The sequence below is a fragment of the Amblyomma maculatum genome, chromosome 7 (assembly GCF_055883805.1).
Source record: "Amblyomma maculatum isolate TAMU_Amacu chromosome 7, ASM5588380v1, whole genome shotgun sequence".
Classification (NCBI taxonomy): Eukaryota; Metazoa; Arthropoda; class Arachnida; order Ixodida; family Ixodidae; genus Amblyomma; species Amblyomma maculatum.
In genome coordinates this window covers 132721629-132746337 of record NC_139350.1, presented here as the reverse complement: position 1 = coordinate 132746337, position 24709 = coordinate 132721629, and the positions used below count along the sequence as shown (strand labels likewise).

The 24709-nt window shown below is 43.7% G+C and overlaps 1 pseudogene; it reads left to right on the top strand.

The window, feature by feature from the left end:
- Positions 1 to 24709, top strand: part of LOC146184780 (ATP-dependent translocase ABCB1-like) — a 51010-nt pseudogene that overhangs the window by 13385 nt on the left and 12916 nt on the right.

The window sequence follows — 24709 nt, the reverse complement described above, 5'->3', positions numbered from 1 at the left end:
CTCTCGGGATCTTACTTTATTTCATTTTATACATATGTATATGGTCCTATACCTAATACCCCTTGTTCGTTCTTATGCTGTGCTCATATTTTCTTCTAGCTGCAGCTCAGGTGTTTCATGCAGTCTTCAATACCATATCCTGGGGCAAGAAAAATGGTTTGCTTCCACTTATTAACAATATTAATTACACCGTTAAGAAAAAGAAATAAAGAAAATAAGCTAATTATAACAGTAATGTTTACCATCTCTCACAGCAGCATTCATCAAAGCTGCATTTTTATTATGCCTGCTCTCATTCGATCATACCGTTCTAATTTAAACAATTCAAATTTTTTTTTAACAGGACAAAAATCTTGACCAGCTAGTTAAGCTCGTGGGGCTATTCTGGACCTAACTGACTCTAGCTGTAACCAACTGAGGATTTTCCCATAAACTATACCCCAAATGGTGAAGATTTCTGCTTGATATAATTAAAAACAAAATCTCTAAACTGAAAGCATAACCCCATGCCCTTCATAAATTTAGCAGAACATACAGTACCTGTAGCTTTCACACCATGCATCAACTTTTCTATGCAAGTAAAAGCAATCGATGCATTCATTTTCTTGAAGAAGGCATGATATGCAGGGAAGACTTCGAAGTCATTGAAAATTCAAGTTTATTTATTATGTACATTATTTACATTGAAATGAACAAAATTTCATTACAAGGAAGAACAAAAAAATGAAGCGATATGCAGGAATTAAAGACAGATGAACTATGCATGCAATAAAAAATGCACCAGAAACATACTCTAATTTCCAGATATATAGTCTGCACTGTCTGTAAAAACCAGCTAAAGAAAGGATCATTCGCACATGGCATACAGTGCGCGTGACTCAGGTGTATGCATAGCAATAATGACATAACATGGTAAACACTCTTTTTTTGGGGGGAAGTATTATGAGTGCTTTTCAATGCACACCATTGCCATCAGGTGTGCAGGGCAAAGACCTCTGCCGTATACATCAGCTAATTAACCGTTCCTTGTGCCAGCTGCACCCGCCTAGTCCTCACAAACTTCCTGATCTGATCCGCCCACCTTTCTGCCTCCCTCTGTGACGTTTGCCTTCTCTTGAAATGCAATGCAGTTACCTTATAGCAACCATCGGCTAGCTTGCCTGAATATGAAATGCCCTGTAATGTCCATTTCTTCTTGGTTTCAACTAGAATGTTAATACTCCCGTTTATTCCTGACCACTGTATCTGCTCACTTACTGCCTCTTAGTGTTAAACCTATCGTTTTCTATATCAAAACTGTCTGCATTGTCTAAAAGTTATATTGAAACCTTTTTTTTTTAGCCTTCTCATTGCTGCCCAATAGGCAGTACCGAAAAGATACAGCTGTCACATATACTATTTACTTCTTGAGGTATACTACTGGGCAGCTGCCATTCATGATCTGAGAGCTAGTACCTGCCAAATGTACTCCAAATCAATTTTATTTTTCTAATTATTTGACTGCCTTCGAAGAGACAGGCGGTTGCTATACCTGTACTTATAAGACACATTTCCTAACCACTTCCAGGTCCTTGCTACCTATTGTAAACTCCTATTTGCAATCCTAGCCTGTTAAGTGTTACTTTCATTTTCTCCATATAAAATTTTAGCCCTATTGCTCTACCTTGCCTGTCTAAATTCATCCCCTGAGTTACTTTGCAAGGAACCATTATCAATGAATCACAGGTTACTGAGGCATCATCCTATACCCTTCAGTAAAAAAAAAGAAACTGCTGAATTATTTGGTGAAATGAGAGATAGGGCAAAACTGTGCCTTTCTAAGTCAATGATTGTAATTGGGTCATTTGCCGTGCAGGTGCCTTCGTTTAGGGAGAGGCTTTCAGAGATGAACATTCCTTTACTGGTGAACTTTGCACATGCAAGCCAGAACTCTCTGGCACAGAACTGGCTAGCCTTCTGAAAGCATAGTAAAAAAAATAATTCGTTTCGGAGAGAACTTCCTCGTTATGACAATGATAAAAAATTGAAGTGCACTTTTCCCAACCTTCCGCAATTTTTCTATGCATTTCTGAAGGCCCTGGAGGAACTGCTGGCTCAGATACTGCAGCCCCAGAGGTTTCTGTTGAGTATTTCTTAACTGTTTATGGTCATGGAATGTTGACGCGGTCGATGCCCTCGCATCAAGCTCTGTTCGTTGTACTAACGGGGACGAAACTTTTCAGGACGCGTCATGGAATCGAAGACCAATGTAGCTGGTGTCAAACAGATAAAAGTTAGACCCGCATATATGCTGTGACATATATGCGGCACTTTACAGAAAAAAACAACAACAAAAAAAAAAAACATTTTCACATGTCCTGCAAATTTTTGCCGCAGATGAATATGCATAATACCGCTTTTACAACATATATATTGTAATAGTAAATTCAATTAACATCATTAAGCTGCCGTCAACACCATTTCTAATATTTTCTCCCCGCGCGCTTCAACAAAGAAATACTGAGTGCTTCCGAAATACCGAGTGCATATGCATACATGCGCGCACGCACGCACGCACGCACGCACGCACGCACGCACGCACGCACGCACGCACACACACACACACACACACACACACACACACACACACACACACACACACACACACACACACACACACACACACACACACACACACACACACACACACACACACACACACACACACACACACACACAGATATATATATATAGGGCCCCTGTTATCATTCTTGAATCTGTATGCATGTGCATGCAGATTTGTATATGTAGTTACAGGCGGTTACAGAAAGGCTAAATTCCTAACGCTAGTTGAATAAAAAAAAAAATCAGCTAGGTATAACCACCATCAATGTCAAATCTTGCATATACCGAGTTGTCATTCTTCCAGCATTCTTCGCCGAGGATGCAGATTTTTACAACTTCTTTCTCTACCCGGAAAGGCACGTCCATAAGAATTTTTCCGTCATATGATGAATCATGGAGAACATGTAAAGAGGTACGCATTTATCAAGTTTGTATAAATGACACACACACACACATACACACTCTCTCTCTCTCTTTCGCGCGCACGCTAATAAATTTTGCGCAATCCTTGCTACAATCGAAAAGCGAAATTATTGCTCTTATGTACAGTATAAAGCTCACATTACAGCATTGCACAGTTCGCCTTAAAGGGACACTAAAGAGAGAAAGGAAGTGGGTTTGCATCGATAGAATGCCAGTTCCTGATCACAAAAAGACCACTCTTACTGAAAACAGAGCTGTTATAAGGTAGTAAAGAAGAATAACAGAAATACAGGTATCGCCACCACAGCCAAACGGCCGAGGCTCGCAACTACAAATCACGTGACGCGCTAGGGATCCCGGAGGCTGACAAATGCGAATTACGTTGTATGTTTGAAGGCGGTAGTACGTTTTTTCTCAAACATGATAACACGCTTTTATCATACGTAAACGACGGCGAAAAGACAACGTAAACGTTGCAAGGCAAATACAAAAATATACTTGGAGGCGCCACAGGCGCCCACTTCAGTTTTGGTTATGTTTCGGCTCAGGCATTTCGTGCGCACTCGGATAGTTTGTTTGAACCTGCAGCGCCTGAATTACGAGCTTGGAGCAGCAGATGCGCCTTGATGGTTCCCATTTGAGCATTCGGAGGCACGAGCGAGCGAAATCCGCTACCGCCGACACACTCCTTCGTTCACACTTCTGCGCCAACATATCGCCGCCGTTGCCGCTTCGACTGCGACCTGACCGCTTGACTGCAGCTACGTACGCCACGAAAAGCATACATATGCTAAGTACCGAAGGAAAAACGCATTATCATTCAATTGTTCACTAAATCATGGCACATCTGACCAACATATACTGCGTCAACAAGACCTTCAACGTGCAATTTGCAGGCATCGTAAACAAAAGGGGCATACTTGCCGCTCATACCAAGGAGAGCGTCGATATATTGCGCTCGTCGCCCGGCGAAAAAAAGGGCCTCGGGTAAAAAGTAAAAACTAAAAATAACGAAGCACCAAAAATACATTACAAAAGGTTAAAAAAAATCGATTTGTAAAAAAAAAAAAAAGAAAAATTTGCCAGAAGCGGCAAGACTCGAACTCGCTACTGCTTGCTCCGTAACGTTCTACGTTAGCCACTCGGCTACGCCGCGGCACCAGAACCTCGGAAATATTTCTAGTTGTTATGTCATGACCCCATTTACAATAAAGTGTTTCTGCTGCCGGTCTAAATATTACAACTTCTTGATCATCGGCGCATGCTGCCTGCTCTCACGTCTTGCAACTAATGTTCTGGATGCCTATGCGCACTATATTGTGCACTGGATCCATTTTAACACGTGGAATTTCACAGCGCTGGCAAATGTAGTGGCGCCGGCACTTCGGTCATGTTCTGCTACCGTGGACGTAATTTTCGCTGAACACGGAGCTGTAGCACGAACCTTGAAGGAAAAAAGTGCGACGAAGCTTCAAAACTAACAAGCGCAGCAGCGAGGGCACTATTTTGCTGGTAACTAAATCTTATTTGTATGTAAACATGTCAGGAAGCGTTGCGATGACCGAGGGCTCGGTTTGTTTATACACAGTGCAAGAAGGAGCGCGAAAGCTTGAGAAACATGTAAAGTATTGTCCATTACAAGCGCTCTATGTTTTTTTTTCTTCCTTTATGGGCCCATCGCTCGGTAAATTACTCTCTTCACCGTTTTATTTATTTCGGCTGAGGCCGTCATTGCGAGTACGCTGTTGCCAAGTTGGCCCTTGGGGATGCCACGCCGCGGGCCGCGCCGGCTCGCTAGCTATCACGGAGTCTCCGCTTACGTCATAGTGTGCGTCACTCAACTCCAACTACGTAGTTGGAGGCCACAGTTTGAATTTGACCGGCGGGAACAAGAAAAAAACCTCAACTTCTTATCGCAATATCTCAGCAATTATTCGATTTTTTGCTGCCGGATATGCGGCGACAGTGTCACCAAATGTAGTTTATTAGATTTTCATACCATCTTTGGCTGTCTTTAGTGTCCCTTTAATGCTGTCGTGCTGCAGCTAAATGGTACAAGAAAAATCGAGTGATGCTTGCATGCGTATACACATACATATATTACTGGCTGGAGCGCCGTCACTGTGAAAGGAACTTACCTTTAGGTGACGCATCGAACTCTCGTGAAGTCCGCGCAGCTATACTTTACGTTGTCAGCCGAGATCTCTCCGACTTTTTACAATCTTCTTCGCATTTCAGGTATCAATGTCAGTAGCCTCCCTCCTCATGTATGTCGCTGAGGTAGCGTCGCAAAATGAGTTCCTGACGTTCAGGAGCGTCACTCAGGGTCGCGAGGAAACAGTGGAATAGATAGAGAAGATCGAGAAGCGCGCGCGCGGATCGACGGCAGAAAGGAACGTGCGGAGCGCGCTTTTTTATGGTATGTATTTTTTGCCGACGGCATGACGTCACTGATCACGTGAAAAGCGGAGGCCCCGCCCCTAGACCGATTTGGTGTGAATGTAGCATCACCCAAACTGGTGAGTCGCATTGGCTGTTTAGTTTGTATTTCGTGTAATTTTTGACTGCATAACAAACATTCGCATCAGCGTTCTCGCTGCGCGATTTCAATTATATATGGCATGATTGAATAAAATAAAGCGGCACTAGTTCTCTTCGGTCAACTTTTTTCTTCTAGAGAGTACAGGGTTCAAAAAATTGTCATTTAGAAATTGAAACATTAAACTGGTTAGCACCGAGGCGACCGAGCTGTGATAAGGAGATTGTCGCTTTGATCATGTTCATGTCGTTTTGTCGATCGCGCCTGTCTGCATAATCTCTATCTCCTGTTGTTGGCTGAAACAAGGTTAGAACTCGTTGTGGGGCCCCAAATCCTTGCCTGCATCTGCTTGCTTTGACTGTCGCACAGGTTAGAACTCGTTGGGGGGCCCCAATCCTTGCCTGCGTCTGCTTGCTTTGACTATCGCAGCAGTCTGTTGTTGTTGTTTTTTTCTTTTTTTTTTATCGTGCACTGTACCGATCGATTACCGCGATGGTTCTGGGCCAGAGTTCTTGTTTACAAGAAATGTTATTACTGATCTAAGAAGTCGTTCCCTTTTTTCAAGTTTGCCCCCGTTGTTGTTCAACACATTTATTATTCCGAACGGGTAGGGTGTATGGGTGCAGACCCGCTGCAGTGGCGCAATGGTTAGAGCTCTCAACTGCTGTACCCAAGGGATGCGGGATCTAATCCCGACCGCGGCGGGCGCTTTTCGATTGTGGCGAAAATCAAGGTGTTCGTGTGCTGTACAACGTCAGTGCACGTTGAAGATCTCCAGGTGGTCGAAATTTCTGCAGCTGTCCACTACAGAGCCTAGTCGCTTTGGGATGTTAAATTAAACCTGATAAACCAAACCTAACTTTTAAGCTGGAAGCGGTAATCATTATTGCTGAATTTGGAAACGAAAATTATTTCCACCAGCTACTGCAAGATTAAATCTCTTATTATCGTCAAGTTCTATCTTTTGGATTTCACCTAAAATTAGCCATTGTTTCACTTTTCACTGTTTCAAAAGTTAGTTAACACTATTATGAGTATTGCCTAAGCTGTATTCAAAGAGTGTATGCCCTCCTGTTTGAATATCTGTGTGGTGGTGGTAGTGGTTTTATTATTAAATTATCAAAAAGAAGGAAAAGTGTGTAGCCGGCTGCGGGAACTGCTGTCTAAAAAACTGAAGGACCTGAGCGGCGGCCGGCGTGAAAGAAAAGGGGAAAGAGAGAGGATAGTCAGGGGAAGTACCGAGGGGAGCGATAGGAAGAAAGGACAGGGGGAGCTATGTACTACATATTTACAAAATACAACAGCGCAACGAGTTCACGTCGCTCGCGCGTCAGTGTCTGAGCACTGTCCACAAATGCCTGCGCGCATGTGACCACTGCAATTGTTTACAATATAGTTACATGGCTTTATATAAATAGCCTCACGCACGTAGCGTCCTAGATATATGTGTGTGCCCTTTCCATATTTTGTCACCATGGGAAAGATAACATGTTTGTTCTAACTGGTTTGTGAAGACATTCCCAGTTTATTCTAGCTAGCATGCATCAACTAATTTAGGCTGCAATCTACTGTAAACTGTTGCATAAACTAGATTGAACCAGTTTGCAACTTTCACCTGTGTTCACCTATAAATTGTCGCATTTGTGTTGCAGTTTTGTGATGCCACTGCACAAGACATCATCCTGCTTTTCCTTGGCACCATCTCTGCCGTCCTGCTGGCTGGCCAGGCTGGTCACATGACGAATGCCTTCATACACCAGCAGCAAGCTGTTGCTTTCTACGATGGTGGCAGCACCAACTTTACCACTCTGCCACCTGCCGAGACCTCTGTGGAAGCAGTACAGCACAGTGGGGCAATGACCATGTTTGACACTGCAACCATCTTTGAGCGCAACAAAATGATGAGCAAGTTTTTCCTCACCTATGTCATCATTGCTTAACACATACGCAAGTTTCATTTATTATTATACCAAAACTTAGTTTTATGCTACAAGTGAATAATTTTTCATACTCGATTTTTGCATATATGCCTTTTTTAATCGCCCAGTATTACCAAGGTATTGGTCATGAAAGATTAGTATGTGAGAATGTGAATCTATATAAACTCCCCATTTTCTGTGTCACTGTAGCCTCCAAATAAGATAAATTATAATGGGATGGGGGGCCAACATTGGTAGCCAGTGCTGCAGAAAAGCAAATGTGCACATCTTTTTTTTTATTAGTATTTTTTTTTTGCTCTTGTTACCTACATATGCCCTTAGACGGTTGACTGCTCACCTAATACTTTGTTCAAGGATTCTAATCCACGCCCTCAGATTTTGGTTTAGTGTCTCTTCTGTTGCGCTCTGGCGTTTTGGACTTATGTCTAAAAGCAGTAAGCTAGATGTAGTCCTAAATTATCTACTATTTGGAACTATATGCCTATTGGCATATTACATGCAAGGGGCTCTCATTATTTTATCCCTCTTTTCATTATGGTGTCACAGGTATAACTGAGAGTGCAGGTTCATTTTCTCAGCAAAGCTGTCAGTGCTTTTAAGATAAGCATTTAATGTTCTTGGTGCAGTTGATTTAAGCTCTGCCCATTTCTAAAGGCTTCTTTCTATCTTGTAAACAATCTAGAGTTGGGCTAGTTGGGGAAGAGTAAAGATGGGAGAAAATGGCATACCTCCACCTGATATACGGTATCTGTTCTTTTCTGGTACGTGTACTTTTATTTTCAGCTATGCAGTGTTGGAGAAGGCTTCTTGTTGGGTTAAATTTTTCTTTTTTGTGGCATTTATTATTACGAAAGTATACATACTCATTGATGACAGGTATGCTGTTGCCTGGGATGGTCAGCTGTACAGACTGCGGCAAGAGTTGTTCTACTCGCTCTTGCGAGAAAGTTCATGGTTCGACAGGCACTGTACTGCTGAATCAAGAATAAATGGGTAAGTTCAGTGGGATCAACATCAATTGACTCGGTTGCCTAGAAACTGCTTTAAAATGGAGTTTCATTGGAACAGAGTGCTGTGTACTGTAAGACCTGCTATGTGCATGCTGCCCTGAACGGAACATTTTTATAAAACTGCACCAACACTATGCATGAATGTTATTCCAGCATCAGACACTCGTTGTAGCCACTGTTAGGTGGTGGGAGCAAAATACAGGTGCAAAAAGAACGGCTTTGCAATTATTTATTTCCTGAACTTGATGGAAAGGGTGAAAAGCATAACAGAAAAAATGCTGCGCTGTGTTTCCTTTGCACACATGCAACTTTTCAAGTTCACTGTGCCATGTGTATGCATTTCAAGTTTTTGCTTCAGTGGTGGTGGAGTTGTTCAAGGGGCACCTTATGTCAAGGAAGATGTAACGGCTGATTGATCGCAATATTTGGAGCTGAACGATATTAGTGACTGAAAATACCCAAGCAGAAATGCTGCATGCTGGAGAGAAAGGGGTGGCAGTTATCTGTCAGAGGCTTCGAAGAAGTGAATGGAGGCATTGTAATTCGCTGGCACATGTAAACAAAGTTCTTTTCTTTTTACACTTGCCTTTCTGCACGCGCACACAGGGAAAATGATGAGCTTCGTCACGGCACAGATAGGAACGAACAGCATGGAGGTTGTGGGTTTGTATCCCACTGGTAGCATGTTGTTTTTTCTTCTACTTTCTAGTCAGTTATTTGCACGTTTAACTAATACTTGATACAGTAAACCTCGCTATAATGAACATAGATATAGTGAATTATTGGATAAAACAAACTAAAAATCAAAATTTGGTTGGTCTATGCTCTATTTCTATGGGAGTTCTATCTGTATAATAAAACAAAAAATTCAAAATTTGACACTAGATTGGTTATAACTAAGCAGCTTTCTTGCATTCAAACAGCAAAAAAATGCGTTAAGGAGCTGGAAAAAGGATCAAGAAACACAATTTTTGAATTGCCCGCACGTTTGCGTGTCGTGTCATTTTGAGGATACAACAAAAACTAGCGCCAACAAATTATAGCCTTCGAGATCACACCCCTGCGCCATGGCCAGCATAAACTCAATGATGGCCGGCTCCCCCACCACCACCACTCGAGTCCAGCCATGCAACGGCTGACAGACATGTAACTGGCATGTCATCCACATTGCCTCATCACATTATGAACCTCTGTTGTCCCTCTTCCACTCCGACTGACCCGTGCATGCTGCACTCCCTGAGTCCATTGGCTCCTTCATTTTTGCTCTCCAACATGGAATGAAAGGCGAGATTTCGTGTTCATACCTAGCTTTTAATGGAAAAATTGAGCGTTTTCACTCCTTTATGTTATGCATATTAGTGCGCATACTGTTTCCTTTTATTAGTAGACTCTTGCAGGAATTTGGGCGGGCACTTTTAAAGCAGATATTGGATATAATGAACAAATTTTTTCACCCCGTACTACTTTGTTATAACGAGGTTCAACTGTGACGGTAAACAAAAACATACCTTTGCTTTCCTTTTTTGGCTTCCTTCTTATGCTTGCCTTTCTGATAACTCCTCTCAGTGCCTTAAGTTTCCTGTTGTTAGAGGTGGGACTCGGGTGCCGCTCGACGAATCCTCGGCCACATTGGCGCCCGCTCCACCCAGGAAAGAAGTGCCACTGAATGAAGTACGGAGTTGAAGGACGACGAACACTTTGTTTATTTAAATTTTTGAAGGGTCCATCAAGAACCAAGAATTGCAACCAGAACCGAGAACTTCAATGCACCGGCACCCTCACAGTTTTATAGTCTTTATTTTATAGTCTGTCTAGGTGAAGAGCGGGCCCATAGTCTAAGGAGTTTTTTGATCACTTCAGTATCGCACACTTTCACACTCTCTCACTTCTGATGACACCCTTCCAAATGTTTCGGAATTTGTGGGGTGGAGAAAGTATTTGAGGCGGTGCCAAATGGTGGCACAAGAAGTGCCCCGGTGTCTGCCGGTGGCGTATGTTCTGTGTGCACACCCGCATCAAAGGAACCGACGCATGTCGTCTGCACGTGCAAGAAAGGAGAATGCCTGCGCGGCCACCTTGGCCGTACCGGTCAGTGGAGTGCCTCTTGAGCCATCTTGTTCCAGACGGCCACTTCGTTGACCGCAGTCGATGACTGACCAAACAACACCGCATTCTTCTTCGGCTCGTCTTTATTACTGCCTCAAGCCGTGTCTTGCTGTCGCAGTCCTCAATAGCTTTCAGCTTGATGGCTCCGGGCTCATGCCTGCATGGTGCAAGGTGGTTGCTTTCCTTCTGCTTAACTCGCTGCCGCCGTACTTAACACTTTTCTGTGTAATGCACACTGGTGGTGTTCAGGTGTTTCTACTTGTAGGCAGAAGGAATCTGTATTATGGAAAGTAATATTTCATGCTTGTTTTATTTCATAGCATCTGATTTCTGCTAGAAAATACTATAAGGATATTTTAGAACCTTGCTTAATGGTTATAAGGACCGGGCGCCCGTTGTATGGCGCCACCGTCGCCTCGGCGGAGTGCCAAAGCAGCGGAGTGCCGAGGCAGCTGAGCAGCGCAGTCGTTTCCGTTCTGAGAGGCGTAATCGAGGATTTCGCTACTGCGTCGTTTTGCAGTGTGGCTTTGAGCTACTTTGGGCTACTTTGAGTAATCGCAAGGAGTATTTTTATACCAAAATATCTTGAAAAAGGAAATGGCCGTGCATGCTTTTCTTTTTTTGTGTTGTGTGAAAGCGCTCAGCACATGTTACTTCTGTTAAAATTCGAAAATTCCGCGCGAGCGATTTCATCATGCGCTAGAAACGTCTTTGTTAGGTGCTTGTGAAGACGACTTCGGAGACGGAATCTGCGCCTGCACTGCACGTTCATCTTATTTGTGTTCTTATCGAAACCCGTCTGAAGATCAAATACCGCCGAGCCGTGTAGCCAAGGGGCCGTAGTAGTGGTAGTTGTGATGGTCAGCATTCATGTAAAATGAAAAAGATGCTGCACCTGTCTTTTTTGGTAATAGGCCTAAACGATTCAGAATAGAATAATAGCAGATGACATTCCGCCTTCAACCTTCTAACGAGAGCTGGAAAGGGAGAAAAATAAACAAGCAAGGCAAAAGTAGGATTATCTTCATGGTAGGAAAAGCAAACAAACATACTTCCAGGACTTCCTGCAAAATTACACTACAATAGGTCACTGAACTCGGCCTTAGACTATCAAACTTAATCCTAATATGAAATGAGTAATACCACCTCAGCATCATTTTTACATATACGGCAATGCTCTGGTTGAACATGTCGGAGCTGCTGCAGATAATTGACTTAGAAAATGTTATAAATATGTTTCTATCGACACGCTGCGGAGGTCGTGAAAAGAAAAAAAATAACTTCCCTGCTATGAGCGGCTTTATTTTTTCGCACACCTGCTAGGAAAGAGGGGTCTTGGGAATATTTGGTTTTTGCTTATTTAGGCGTTCTCCCAGCACAGGAAATTCAATGCGATTGACCGCAGCTGCCTTGAGCATTTGAAGGCAGTATTCCAATACTGCCAAACTGTTAAATACAATCGAAAAAAAAAATCAGAGTGTGTGATGTGTTGCAAAATAAGCCACCGACAACTAAGAAGGCTTTCTATTGTTTAAGTATTCCCTCTGATGACTCGTTCGCTAAAGTGTTCTACTTTCTCAGCATACCATGAACTTTCGGGACCCATACTTGACAGTGATACCTGATGAATGTGAGGGGATACGACCATATAGGTAGTTTTCTATTTGCATGTCAAGGATTCTAGATAACTGAAAGCCATTCATTTAACATACCTCGTCACTGCAGCTTGCCAGACTGCCGCTATATTTGCTTTTAGCATTGGCCATATAAGAAATTTCTGAGAGTTAAAACAGCCTCGTCTTACTGCACCATAATCAGGAAATCTCGTGTTCACTAAAATGCTAATGAGAAACACTGTACTTAGGCGGGCAAGGAAATGGACGCTGCTGAGAAAATACATAAATCCTGTCAAGTACAACGTAAATGCAAAATAAAAAGAAATATTTGCTACTTGAGAAGAAATATGTGCAGAACCTATTAACACTCTAAACGGCAATCTGCGTGCCTTCAAAATGAAAAAAAGAAAGCTACACTCATGCTCATTTCCAACAATTATTATGTATTTTTTTTTCTCGTTCGCCTTTTATATGAAGCCGATAGCAGATTTTGTGACCATGCGGTATTGAATGAGCTCTGAAATAAGGGATTTTATTAGGCAAGACGGACGTGCCACAAACAAATGTTAACAAATTATAAGAGGTTGACGAACAAAGAGAGGAAAAAGGACAAGATCATGGTAATAGGAATTGTCCATGTCTGCTATCTGCTCTTTCTGTTAAGAGAATGAGAATTCTCTATAACTATGTCAGCGAAAATAGCTGCAGAAACATTGTCTGTGCCCATCACTCAAGATCGCAACGCGGCCCGAAAGACGATGGGGACTGTCGTTTCCTTTTCCGTGCTGGGGTCTTCTTGTACACAGGCGGGGAAATGCTAGTGTTGCAACTTACACTGTCGAGTTCCTTCGATTTCCAATAGTTAATAAAGTGACTAGAGATGAAGGAGTGCTACTTCGTCTCTGAGACTCTCATGTCGTCACTCCTGGGGAAGGATTTAAAAAATCCGGCACTTTCCACGACCACACAGTAACCAAATACGTAGATGCGTGCCTCGGTCTTTCAAGAACAGTGCTTAGGTCACCCACTACTCATGCTAGTGTGGAAACCCGTAGAAATGAATCGGCTTAAAAGAGTCCAACGAGTTTGTGTAGCTGCCAGTGCAGTCAACAACGCACCACGTTTCGCCAGCCTTGTTTGGCCAGACTTCGTTTTACCGGACATATTCCCACAACTAGCCAAACGTTCTGCTCTCCTGAGAATATATTCACGCACAACATCTTCTAAACATTAGGATTTCCAATGTCCACACAAACCAACGGCAAACAGCGCGCTCCAATGTACCGGCTGGGGTCGGCGCATGCCAGCAATGAGCGCTGTGCCGAGAGGCGGCGCCACCCATTCAGCTGTCCGGTCCCTATGGCAATTCCTGCTGTTGAAGGAAGAACAAATGTGAACACTGAACTGCAACTTTTCTATGAGCGCCTAACGTCATGGGTGTCAGAATTAACGTTTTGCATGTAATAGTGCACTGTTTTTATCTAACTATTTGTGTGGAAACTGTATTCTGTAGCAAAAGAGGTAGAAGAAAAGGCAATTAATTTGCCTCCAAAAATATTACTTCATTGCTGTGCTTTCACGTGGAAAACAAGTCAACACAGGCAGCTGTAAGGAAACAGTTCGCTTTTTGTGAAGTTTTGTTGTAGGCATCACAACTATGAAAGAGAAGCTTACATTCTCCTGACTGCTTTTTGTGTCCACAGGTTAAAGTTTCTTGGTTTACAGTGCTATTAATAATCTTCGTTTGATTGGTACTATGGGCATGTAAACATCAGCAGGCAAAAGTATCAAATTTTTATGGACCTGGACACTATTTATTAGGCACAAACTTTTAACCCTATTGACAGTTTACTTCACAAGGTCATTTTTGTTCTTGAGGAGGCTAAATGAAGAGGCGTCCTTGTGCTGTGGAATGTCAGTGTGCGTTAAAGATCCCCTGGTGGTTGAAATTACTCCGGAGCCCTCCACTGCTTTTCCTCTTGCTCTTTCCACTTTCCTCCCTTCCCTTACAGCACGGAGTTCAGGTGTCCACAGAAACAAGTGTGACCGATACTGTGCCATTTCCTTCCTGTGAATCAATGGTATATTATATATATATATATATATATATATATATATATCACCTTCCAGGGATAAATTCAAGACATTCATCCTGTAGATTTTTTTTTTTGAAGCGGAAGCTTGACTACGCCAGTCAGCTTGAGCCTTCAGCGTCAGTGTTGCTAGGGTCAGTGGTAGCTGGCAGCTGACATGGCGCACATTTACTTGACTTAAGGCTGCCTGACATTACGTTTGGCTGGAGCTGCCAACTCGGCCTCTGCTTTCATGTGGGAAGGTGATATCAGACCCAGCCTGCCAGGACCATGGCTTTCACGCTACCCTTAAGCCACGCAGGGATGTTAGTACTGCTTGGTTAAAGCAGAGCCTTATATGTGGGCTGGTAGACTAGCCTACACTATAAAGAGGGTCGAAGGACATCGATGTGGCTAAGATAGATTGTCCGTAAGCTAAGGCAGATGACTGATAAGGTCGTTAGATTGTTTACACAGATGTAGGCATCTGAGTCAGGTAATTCTGGACAATTTTTTTCTTTGGTGTGCACGTTATTCTTGGAAGGCCCAGATGGCTTTTCTCATCTGTGCAGTGTTACTCTGCTTGTTCATGCGTTGTGATGCACATGTCGAAACATTTTAATAGCCATCTTTGCAATCTTGAGGCTGTTTATCACCTGAGGGCCTAGATGGCAGAGTCCAGTGTCTTCCTGGAATAGGAACTCCCGCCCACTTTCTTATGTTATTTTTCCATTTTCAACAAAAGATTCATTCATTTATTTTATCTTATCAGAAATGTGGAGCTCCTACGCAATTGTATGGAACACCAAGTGTTCCTCTTCATTCACTACCTGCCACCTTTATGAGCAGCTTTGCCACTGGGTTCCTCGAGAGCTGGGAGTTCACTCTCGTGATCATGACAGTCACACCACTGCTTGCCTTTGCCTCGCCCATTCTTGGAGTTGTGAGTTTCCTTCAGAATTTTTTATCTTTAATTTTCATTTGTGGGCACAATTTATCTTGGCACTGCATAGAAGAATCACAGGTGCATGTGGAGAAGAGGAGGTGGTGCAGGAAAATGTAATTTTTTTTTCCTCACTCATCAACTCATCAATGCTTGTCACTCGCTATCCTCACTTTCCCTAATGCACGAGGCATGTTCACAACTGAGATGTCTTATTCGGAGCTGTTTAGAAGTACGAGTTGTGAAACTTCCCATAGGGCCTATGTATAAAAAAAATACCGCTTTTTATTAATCAGAATTCGGGTGTTTACGGCTAGCGGCGATGTATGGGGCCATTAAAGTAAACTGTGTTTAAGTTGCAAACTTTCAGATTGTTGATAAATGCACAACCACCTGGCAGATAAGATTAGTTGAAGGGAGCCAGTTGCAAAAATTAACTTAAGAGCCATAAAGATAATTAATAGGGAAAAGAGAAAAGAAATGAAACGATTTTTCGCTGGCAAATAGCTTTTACTGACCGCTTCTAGATTATGCCAGTAATACGGAAAGTTGAGCTAGTTGGTACATGATTGCAAATTACGAGCGCTGCGACGGAGAACAACAACGAGAGAGTAATGACAAGGACAGGCGCTACTATCAACTGAACGTTTATTCGAAGAACACAGATTAAATACTCGCAGAAGACAACCAAAGGCACATGCGCTTCACAGATTTTTCCTAGGTATCCAGATAAACTATCTCACATTCTTGGATGCTTACAGATGGTGAGCTCACGCACGTGTCACTGTTTTTATGGATGTGATATGACTCTGACAGTTCTCTAGTCATTTGATCTTTGTGTCTAAACTTAATTTTGGTTTTGTTAAAAAGCGGTAGGCATTTCTTCCTACTAGGCACATTTGACGCACTAGGTTTATTCAAATCACAGTCCCTGTAATGAAGGGCCAAATTGGATGAGGGGGCACTATTCAAAGAAGTGTTATGCTGGCGCAGGCACGTATTAATACATTTGCCGGTTTGCCCTATATAATTTTTCCCACATTTAAAAGGTACTTCATACACAACCCCTTCTTCACAAGCGACAAAACGCGAATCATGGTCCACTTGGCACACACCTTTTCTTGTTCTACTTTTTTGTTTCTGATCTCTAGCCCTTCTGTCAACAACCGCACAAATTTTGAAAGTGTTATTTTCGGTTCTTAATAAGCTGGGCAAAATTTGTGCGGTTGTTGACAGAAGGGCTAGAGATCAGAAACAAAAAAGTAGAACAAGAAAAGGTGTGTGCCAAGTGGACCATGATTCGCGTTTTGTCGCTTGTGAAGAAGGGGTTGTGTATGAAGTACCTTTTAAATGTGGGAAAAATTATATAGGGCAAACCGGCAAATGTATTAATACGCGCCTGCGCCAGCATAACACTTCTTTGAATAGTGCCCCCTCATCCAATTTGGCCCTTCATTACAGGGACTGTGATTTGAATAAACCTAGTGCGTCAAATGTGCCTAGTAGGAAGAAATGCCTACCGCTTTTTAACAAAACCAAAATTAAGTTTAGACACAAAGATCAAATGACTAGAGAACTGTCAGAGTCATATCACATCCATAAAAACAGTGACACGTGCATGAGCTCACCATCTGTAAGCATCCAAGAATGTGAGATTGTTTATCTGGATACCTAGGAAAAATCTGTGAAGCGCATGTGCCTTTGGTTGTCTTCTGCGAGTATTTAATCTGTGTTCTTCGAATAAACGTTCAGTTGATAGTAGCGCCTGTCCTTGTCATTACTCTCTCGTTGTTGTTCTCCGTCGCAGCGCTCGTAATTTGCAACTAGATTATGCCAGAGCCTTAGCACCCGAAAAATGCATACTAAAACTAGTCACTTTTTGAAGCAGAGTTTCCCAACTTGTAAAATCAAAAAGTCCTGGTCGGTTGTCAATGTGCCTTGTGCATTAGAGAAAGTGAGTACAGGTACTGAAAGGATGTGAAGACTTTGCACCTTGAGAATGCACTAGAAGCCCCTCGTTGGCATACATCTGCCTGCCAGTCAGGGGACCCCTCGAGATGACATCACAGCAGAGTGAGGAAGTTTTTCCAAAATGACAACTCATGCTTCGCAGCATGCATGTGCTCTGGTTAATTTTTTATGAATACCGTGGTATATACATTGTGGTGTCTTGTGATGTTTTGACTGTTTTAAATTATGTGGGCACAATGTGGCATGCCATTTCCAAAGGTAGAAGCAATGGCTTCGCTAGGGTAACCTGCACCCAGTGCAGAGGTGCAGCGTGGACCCCCCCCCCCCCCCCTTTTGTGCACGTCGCAGCCAATAGCACTCGCAAATAGAAGATGAGACAGAGAAGAGGATGGGGAAGGAACTTGGAGGAAGAAAAAGCAGTGCGGCTCGAGGTATCGACTAACTGGCAAAGATGCGGCGCTCTCTCCAAAAGCCCGACCAGACACACCACGGAGTGAAAGCGGGTGGCCGGCGTTGTTTTCCCACACCTCGTGGCTGGATATCACATATTCGTGCTAGCACCGCATGTACTCGTCCACAGAGGCTCTCTATCATTTTCTACAAAGCTTGTAATACACCCTCACGTTTGTGCTCAGTCGCAGCTTGAAAAAGAACCTATGTACTCTTGCTCATGGCGTCGCTCGGGACCTCTAAGCGATGGTAAGGTTAACTCTTGCAAACACGGATATTACTGCCAGGTGCCACTGCAACAATCCTTTGATCAGCGCTGCGGCTGTTCTAAGTACGTTCCAAAAATGAAGGTGCCTCTGGAATGTTGCAACCGGAAGTCTTCATGCTGCAGCTAACAGTTATGGGATATTTGACTGCATTGGTTAGTACCGAGAGGGTGCTGGTTGTCAGCGAGGTCGCATAGCGGGAGTTCACACGAGAAACACTTTCAGCTGATTCTGTAGCTGAACCCGGTCCTCAAAACTTTCAATGCCACTTGTTGTAGTTAGATCACAAGCAGAGCTTTGCACGTGCCACATGCATAGGTGAAAGCCTTTTACTGAGCATTCTCTACATTTAACTTTTCTCCTCTCCTTTCCTTCAAAAGATTGAAGTTGACTTCCGCATCCAGACTGCAAGGTACCAATGTGCATTGATGCCGTACCAACAGAAAATATTAAGCGCGAAGCGGCCTTTTGTAGCTGGGAGACTGAAGGCATCTCCAAGGTCAGTTTTTTAAGTTTCTTTCTCATTTTAACAATGTTTTTGCTTTTTTCAGAGAAAAAAGGTAAGAACCGCATGAGCACCTTAGATATATACTCTCAATTCTTCTTTAAAAGCACCTGGCCTAGCTAAAGATGCCCTCCTCCTCATTATTTTTTTTTTCTAGGCAGCGCAACAGCCATTGTGTGCCTTCGGCGTTTTGAAAGTGTGAGGGGGATGTGTGACTGGTCCGAGGAGCGAGAAAGGCACAGGAGATACAGTCGAACCCGGTTTTGTCAAACCCGGATATATCGAATTTTGGTTATATCGAACTCACGGAATATCCCCTTGAAAATCCCATGTAAAAGTATAGGAAAGCCGCGTCATATATCGAACTCAATTTCACCGGTCGTTCAACATATCGAACTTCGCACCACGCACTGGAAAGTGGGCCTTCCCCAAAGACAATCACATCACTCTTGGCTGTTTGCCGCGTGATGTTTTCAAGCCTCGCGCGGAAGGAATGAGGGGACAGTTCGGCGACGGCTGGTCTGGGCAGCGCCGTGCCCATTCCCCAAAGGCGCGCGCGCATTTGCAGTTATCCTTTCCCGCGCGCCAGTACACGACGTTTGCAAGACATGTGCGTGGGTGTGCCCATTCTTTTGCCTAGTTATCCCTTTCCTTCAGCACGAGTTTAAGCATGCGTCAAGACAGCTCAGCCGGTTTTCAGACAGACATCAGACGCTTTCTCCAGTGTCTGTTGCGAACACTCTGCGCGGCGTCTGACATGGCTATGGCACCTGCGGACGTTAAGAAACGGCAGATCTGTCCCTCTCTCTTTGTGTTTTTTTTTTGCGAGTGTCATTTATTCTTATCGCTGTGCTGTACGCGGGGCATATCATAAGATATGGCCGGCTGCGGACGTTAAAAAGCAGCAGGTTTTTCTTTTGGGGGGGGGGGGGGGGGAGTCGTTTATCCTTGCACGTATGAATCAACGAAAGCACATGGTCAGCTGCGATCATGACGCCCGCTGGCGGCGTGATAAATGGAACCAGGCTTGTGCAGTCAAGCCATCACGGGCACTCTGCCAAGTTCGCTCCCCACCACCGCAGGAGCTATCAAAAGATAAACGCGCCGCCCCGCGCCGTGACGTTATTGCTGCACAGCATCTTGGCACGCTGCCAAGAAATGAGCTGTGGATGAGACGACCAAGACGGAGTGGCGCGCGCCATCGACATGCAGCGTAAACGCTCGCAACTTCTGCTTTCTGCCACGGCGACACAGAAACCTTGTTCCGAGCTGCCGCGGTGGCTCGAGCGGCGAGAGGGACGCAGTTCCAACAAGTTGGAAATTTTTCGCTCTGTCGCTGCCGCTCGCTCGTGGCTGAGATCGCTCAATCGCTTGCATGTGAGCGAGCTGGCCTTAACGCTTTTTTTTCTTCTTTTTCCAAATTCTTGGGTGCAAAAGTGAAGGGTGGGTTCATTATGCAAGTGGGTTGATTACGCGACAAATACGGTATCGTTTTTTCGCATTGTAAGTGCCGTCACAAGCCAATTTCTGTATATCGAATTATTGATATATCAAACTATTTTGCGATCCCCTTCGAGTTCGATATATCCAGGTTCGACTGTATACGAACAAGACAAAAGATTGCCTTAGAGATACTGCCAGCGTTCCACGCTAGGGAAAGGAGAGTGAACTGCACATACACAAAAAGAAGCCTAGCTCCGGCGCAGGGGTTTCGATGGGTATCGGGTAAATGCTGGTGTTTCCAGGGTACATGCACGTACACAGTCCCGGTCCAACGTTAAAACGGCGTGGAGTCTCTGACATAAACTAAGGCATGTGTTTTCAAGCACTCTTCACAACAGAATAATTTCGTTCTACGAGAAGACCACACTTGCCAGTCAGTGGCACCGTACCCATTCACGTCTTTATAATTCATTTCATCCCCCACCATTTCCTTCCTCTCACTGCCCAGCTGCGCCCCCCTTAGCATTGTACCCGGTGCAGACCGCACCCCCCTCGCGACGCACTAGGTAGAAGACAAGGGTTAGCGATTGATGGGCTTTTTACGACATACATGCATATAAAGCCAGTAATCAGTAAAAAAAGGAAAGCAAAGGAAAACAGTATTTTTTCTTAATTTGGTCTTGATTGGAGTGGAGCATTTATAGTTTTACAATCTCCTAAATAGAGGGTAATTTTACAGGTTGCAGAAGGAAAGAATATGATGTCTGCAGGTAGCGCTCATGCTACATGCTGCAATCAACAGTACCAAATTCAGCCTCGATTTTTTTGCAAATCACCGTTACTTTATTATGTGGCAAGAGCCCCTCTGTGAAGGTGCAGTGGTTAGGGCTTTTTCGACTGCTGAACCTGAGGACATTGGATCAAATTTCGGCCATGGTGGCCACGTCTATAGGGTGGCGAAAAGTAAGTCACCTCTATACTGTGCAATCTCGGTGCATGTTAAAAGAACCCTAGGGGGTCGAAATTTCTGGAGCCCTCTACCATGGCATCCCTCATAGCCTCAGTAGCTTAGGAACATTCAATCCTTTAAACATTACATCTGGAAAGAATGGGGTAGTGCTCCTCATATGTTTGAGAGACCTGTTATGCCTAATTTGGCGTTCGATACATTGGTCAATTGCGCAAATTTGCTAACATTGTTGTAGTACTCACTGTGTCTAGCTTTGTTACTGCTGTAGTGTCTATGCTCATCTTCACCCTCAAAGTCTACAACTGCAGCAGCATTGTTTTGTGGGAGTGGAAATCAGTCCACTTCTTTTGTGCGGCAGCAGCAGCAAATGGCAAGGCAGGCTTATATCAACTGTGCCAAACTTATTTATGCCACAATGGTGGGAGAGACATACCAGAGAAAGGCTGCATGTGATCGGTGCCACAGGGGGTTTTTGTTTTTGCTTGATGCCAGTGGTCCTGGACTGCTGAAATGGTGCTGCATGAGCTTGCATTTAGTTCACCTTGTGCAGGGAGATCTAACGTGCCACCTATTGTAATCCCTGGTATAACGTAAGGATATGCAGCAGAACTGTGAATGCAAATTATTGATTCGTGATAGCTTCATCACTTTGCTTTTCAGAGTGATCAAAGGTTCATGGGGCTAATCAAACTACTGAACTTCTTATGTTTGAGGAATAGCGTCAAAGAAATGCAGGCCTAGAAAAGAATCACCAGACTCAAAAGCAATTACGTCAGTGAGCACGAGCATCACCAGGATTTCAACTTAGCAGCCTTCACTGAGCCGCACACATTAGAAATGCTTTCAGGAAGTCTGCTTTGAGAAGCACCAGGTGAAAGAAGGTTTTAGCTGCGAACATGGCAAATCTTGTGTGCACGTTGTGTAGTCTTCAGATGGTGTCCCACTCAGCTGCCAAGGAGCAAGAAAAACATGCCCAGGATAGGGCTGTAGCTGTAGAGTTTATGGGCGAGATGCAGCCAGTAGCTGGCTTTTGTGCTTGGTACGATGAGCTGCAACACTCAGTCTGTCTTCTCTCTTGTGCCTCCACTGCTCTGTGTCCTTTCCTTGGCTTTCTCAGAGCAGTGTGATATATCCAGGCCTCTCAGAAGCCGGTACTCTTTTATTGTCTTCTTTATTTGTTTATATACTCACAGCTTTTCTCTGACTCATGATTACAGCCCATTTCATATGTATGCATGAGCATTTGAGTACTTTTCTTGAGGTTAGGTGCACATGATAAAGCATGCATGCAGGAATGGTGAAATTTGTATAAATGCTCCTCAAGGCAATGCACTGACATTTGCACCCTGGCAAGAGTTGATTTCACTTTTGAGTAGCTGCACCCTTGTGCATGCTATTATTGCTAGCTCATAATTACAGTCATGCGTTGCTCTTGTACGCGGTTACGGACTGAATTTTTTCTTTATCGTCAGGACCATGACCGCCCTAGAAGCAGGCAACACTACTGCTCAATGCAGTTATGTTTCATGGCATTTGGATTTGGCCTCACATTTGTAGTCCTCTATGATACCTGTGCACTTGCCTTCTGGTAAGCCCAGATGCGACATATGGATGTGTTGATTGAGTCTTAGGAATGCACCTGGTTGTTAAGTACATGGCTTTTATCGCTTGCACGTTTGGCATTTCATCCCGTGCAGATCTTATGTGCTATATTTGAAGCATAACGAAGGCATCCAGTTTTAACCACATATACAAAAATTTGGGCTGCATTTTTTATTTGTTTATTTCATCTTAGAATACTGTCGATCCCAGTTCGTATTATTACAGGAGTGAGAACACAATTTTGAAGGCTAGTGTAGTATATTAGCTTATGTTTAACAAATCAAATAGCTGGTACTTTCCCCATGCAAGGAAATATGGTGCCTTTTGGAGAGGTACCTTCCTAACAGTAACATTCCTGAATTGTTCAAGTATTTGAAGAAACATACATGCAGTTCCTGATGTCTCGATACGGAAACAGAATGTTTACATATATACTGTTTACATCAGGGATTCTCAGTCATTTCTATCTTTAGCTTTATTCCAGTGGCTTTAAAAAGGTGCTGAAGGACCATGCATTCCTCAGTTTCCATCCTTTCCTGCCTGACATGCATGCAAAAAGGGGCTCACATGCACATGCCTTCTCAAAAAATGCCTGGGTTCAATTCATCAGGGCTGAGTGTATAGAAAAGCAGTTGGATGTGAGCACTTAAAATATGCATATGGCATGATTATTAATGATGTGGTTACAATTAAGTGGTTTGAAGAAAACTTGGATGGTTTAGGTGTGCATGGGTTTAGCTGCTTGGAGGATGCAGAAAGCTCTCCAAGAAATCCAAGGGTTCTGCAGAATCCCCTTTGATAACTCTTGCTTTGCTTTATGCCATTATAGTCTTTCATTTTGAAGAGGACAATATTTGTTGACATGTAGAAAAAAAGCATTAAAAACTTAGAAACATATATTCAGTCACGCCATAATTGTAGTATAGTCAGATGTTCATCTTATTTCATTCTTTATACCGTCGAACCCGGCTATATCAAACTCTAAGCGGAGCAGACAATAGTTAGGATATTGATACCTTGGATATCGATAATCCGATATACGAAAATCGGTTTGATACCTCCTCATGACAAATGACTTTTTATTTCCTTGCATAATAGACCCGCCCATTGTTTTTGCTGCTGAGAATTTGAAAAAAGTCGTCAATTTGTTTGCGAGTCCTTCCGTTTCGCGCTGTGGTCATCGCAGCCTACAGCTCATACCCATGCCAGCCTACCAAGATGCTGGTGGGAATAACATCATGAAGTGTTTTGACACCTGCGGGAAGAGGGGGGGTGCAAACTTGGCAGAGTGCCAGCACCCTCAGTGGCTTCCTAGGCTTGCCCACTAAAAATAAATCAATTTTTACTGGACAAGTCAAGAAAGCTACTAATAGGCATGCATTCCTTCAAAGGTGCTGGCAGCCCCCCCCCCTCCCTCCTTCCTTTCCTCACCATCTCACCACATAAGTCAAGTTGTGCAAAACTGGTTTTCGGTATGTTAGCTTTATCACACCGTGATTAGGAGGGGGGAAACAACACACTGGAGAAAGCATCCGACATTGTCTCCTCCTGACGTGGGGTTTATGATGCATATTACCTGCCGCACATACAGTGGTCAGAACAAACACTGGTGAAAGCGTCCAGTGTTGTCTGCCACAGCTTTTCTGTGCATGCACAGTGAGTGCTGCTGGGAACGAAGAAAGGAAAAGTGGAAGGAAAGACAGAGAGGAGCCTTGGCAGAATTTTTACTTCCTCCATGCTCCCTCAATCCCACGGAGGAAGGAAAGAATGGGCTTGCCCTTGCGCCTTGCTCTTTCTCATTGTTTCGCCTTTTCCCAACTCCATGACTACATTGGCTGCGCCTGCTCCTCACTAAGCATCATAAAACTGGATCTCTCTCGTTCCTTCCTTCTGCACATGGCTTGCAAACGTCATGCGGCAAACGACCGATGGCGATGCAGTCTTTGGGGAAGGCACACCTTTCTTTGCTCTGTGCACAGTTCATTACATCGAATGACCAGTGAAATTAGAGTTCGATATACAAGGCACCTTCGACTACTGTTACATAGGATTTTCAAGGGGATAATCTGTGAGTTCAATATAATCAAAATTCTAATAAAATCCTGTTTTGATACATCCAGGTTCAACTGTGCTCTGCTATAGAGGCTCTTTGGGCGATATTTGAACTTATACTTTTGATCCCAGCCTCGGTGGCCACTTTTCGATGGAGGTGAAAAGCTAGGCGCCCGTGTGCTACGCGACGTCAGTAC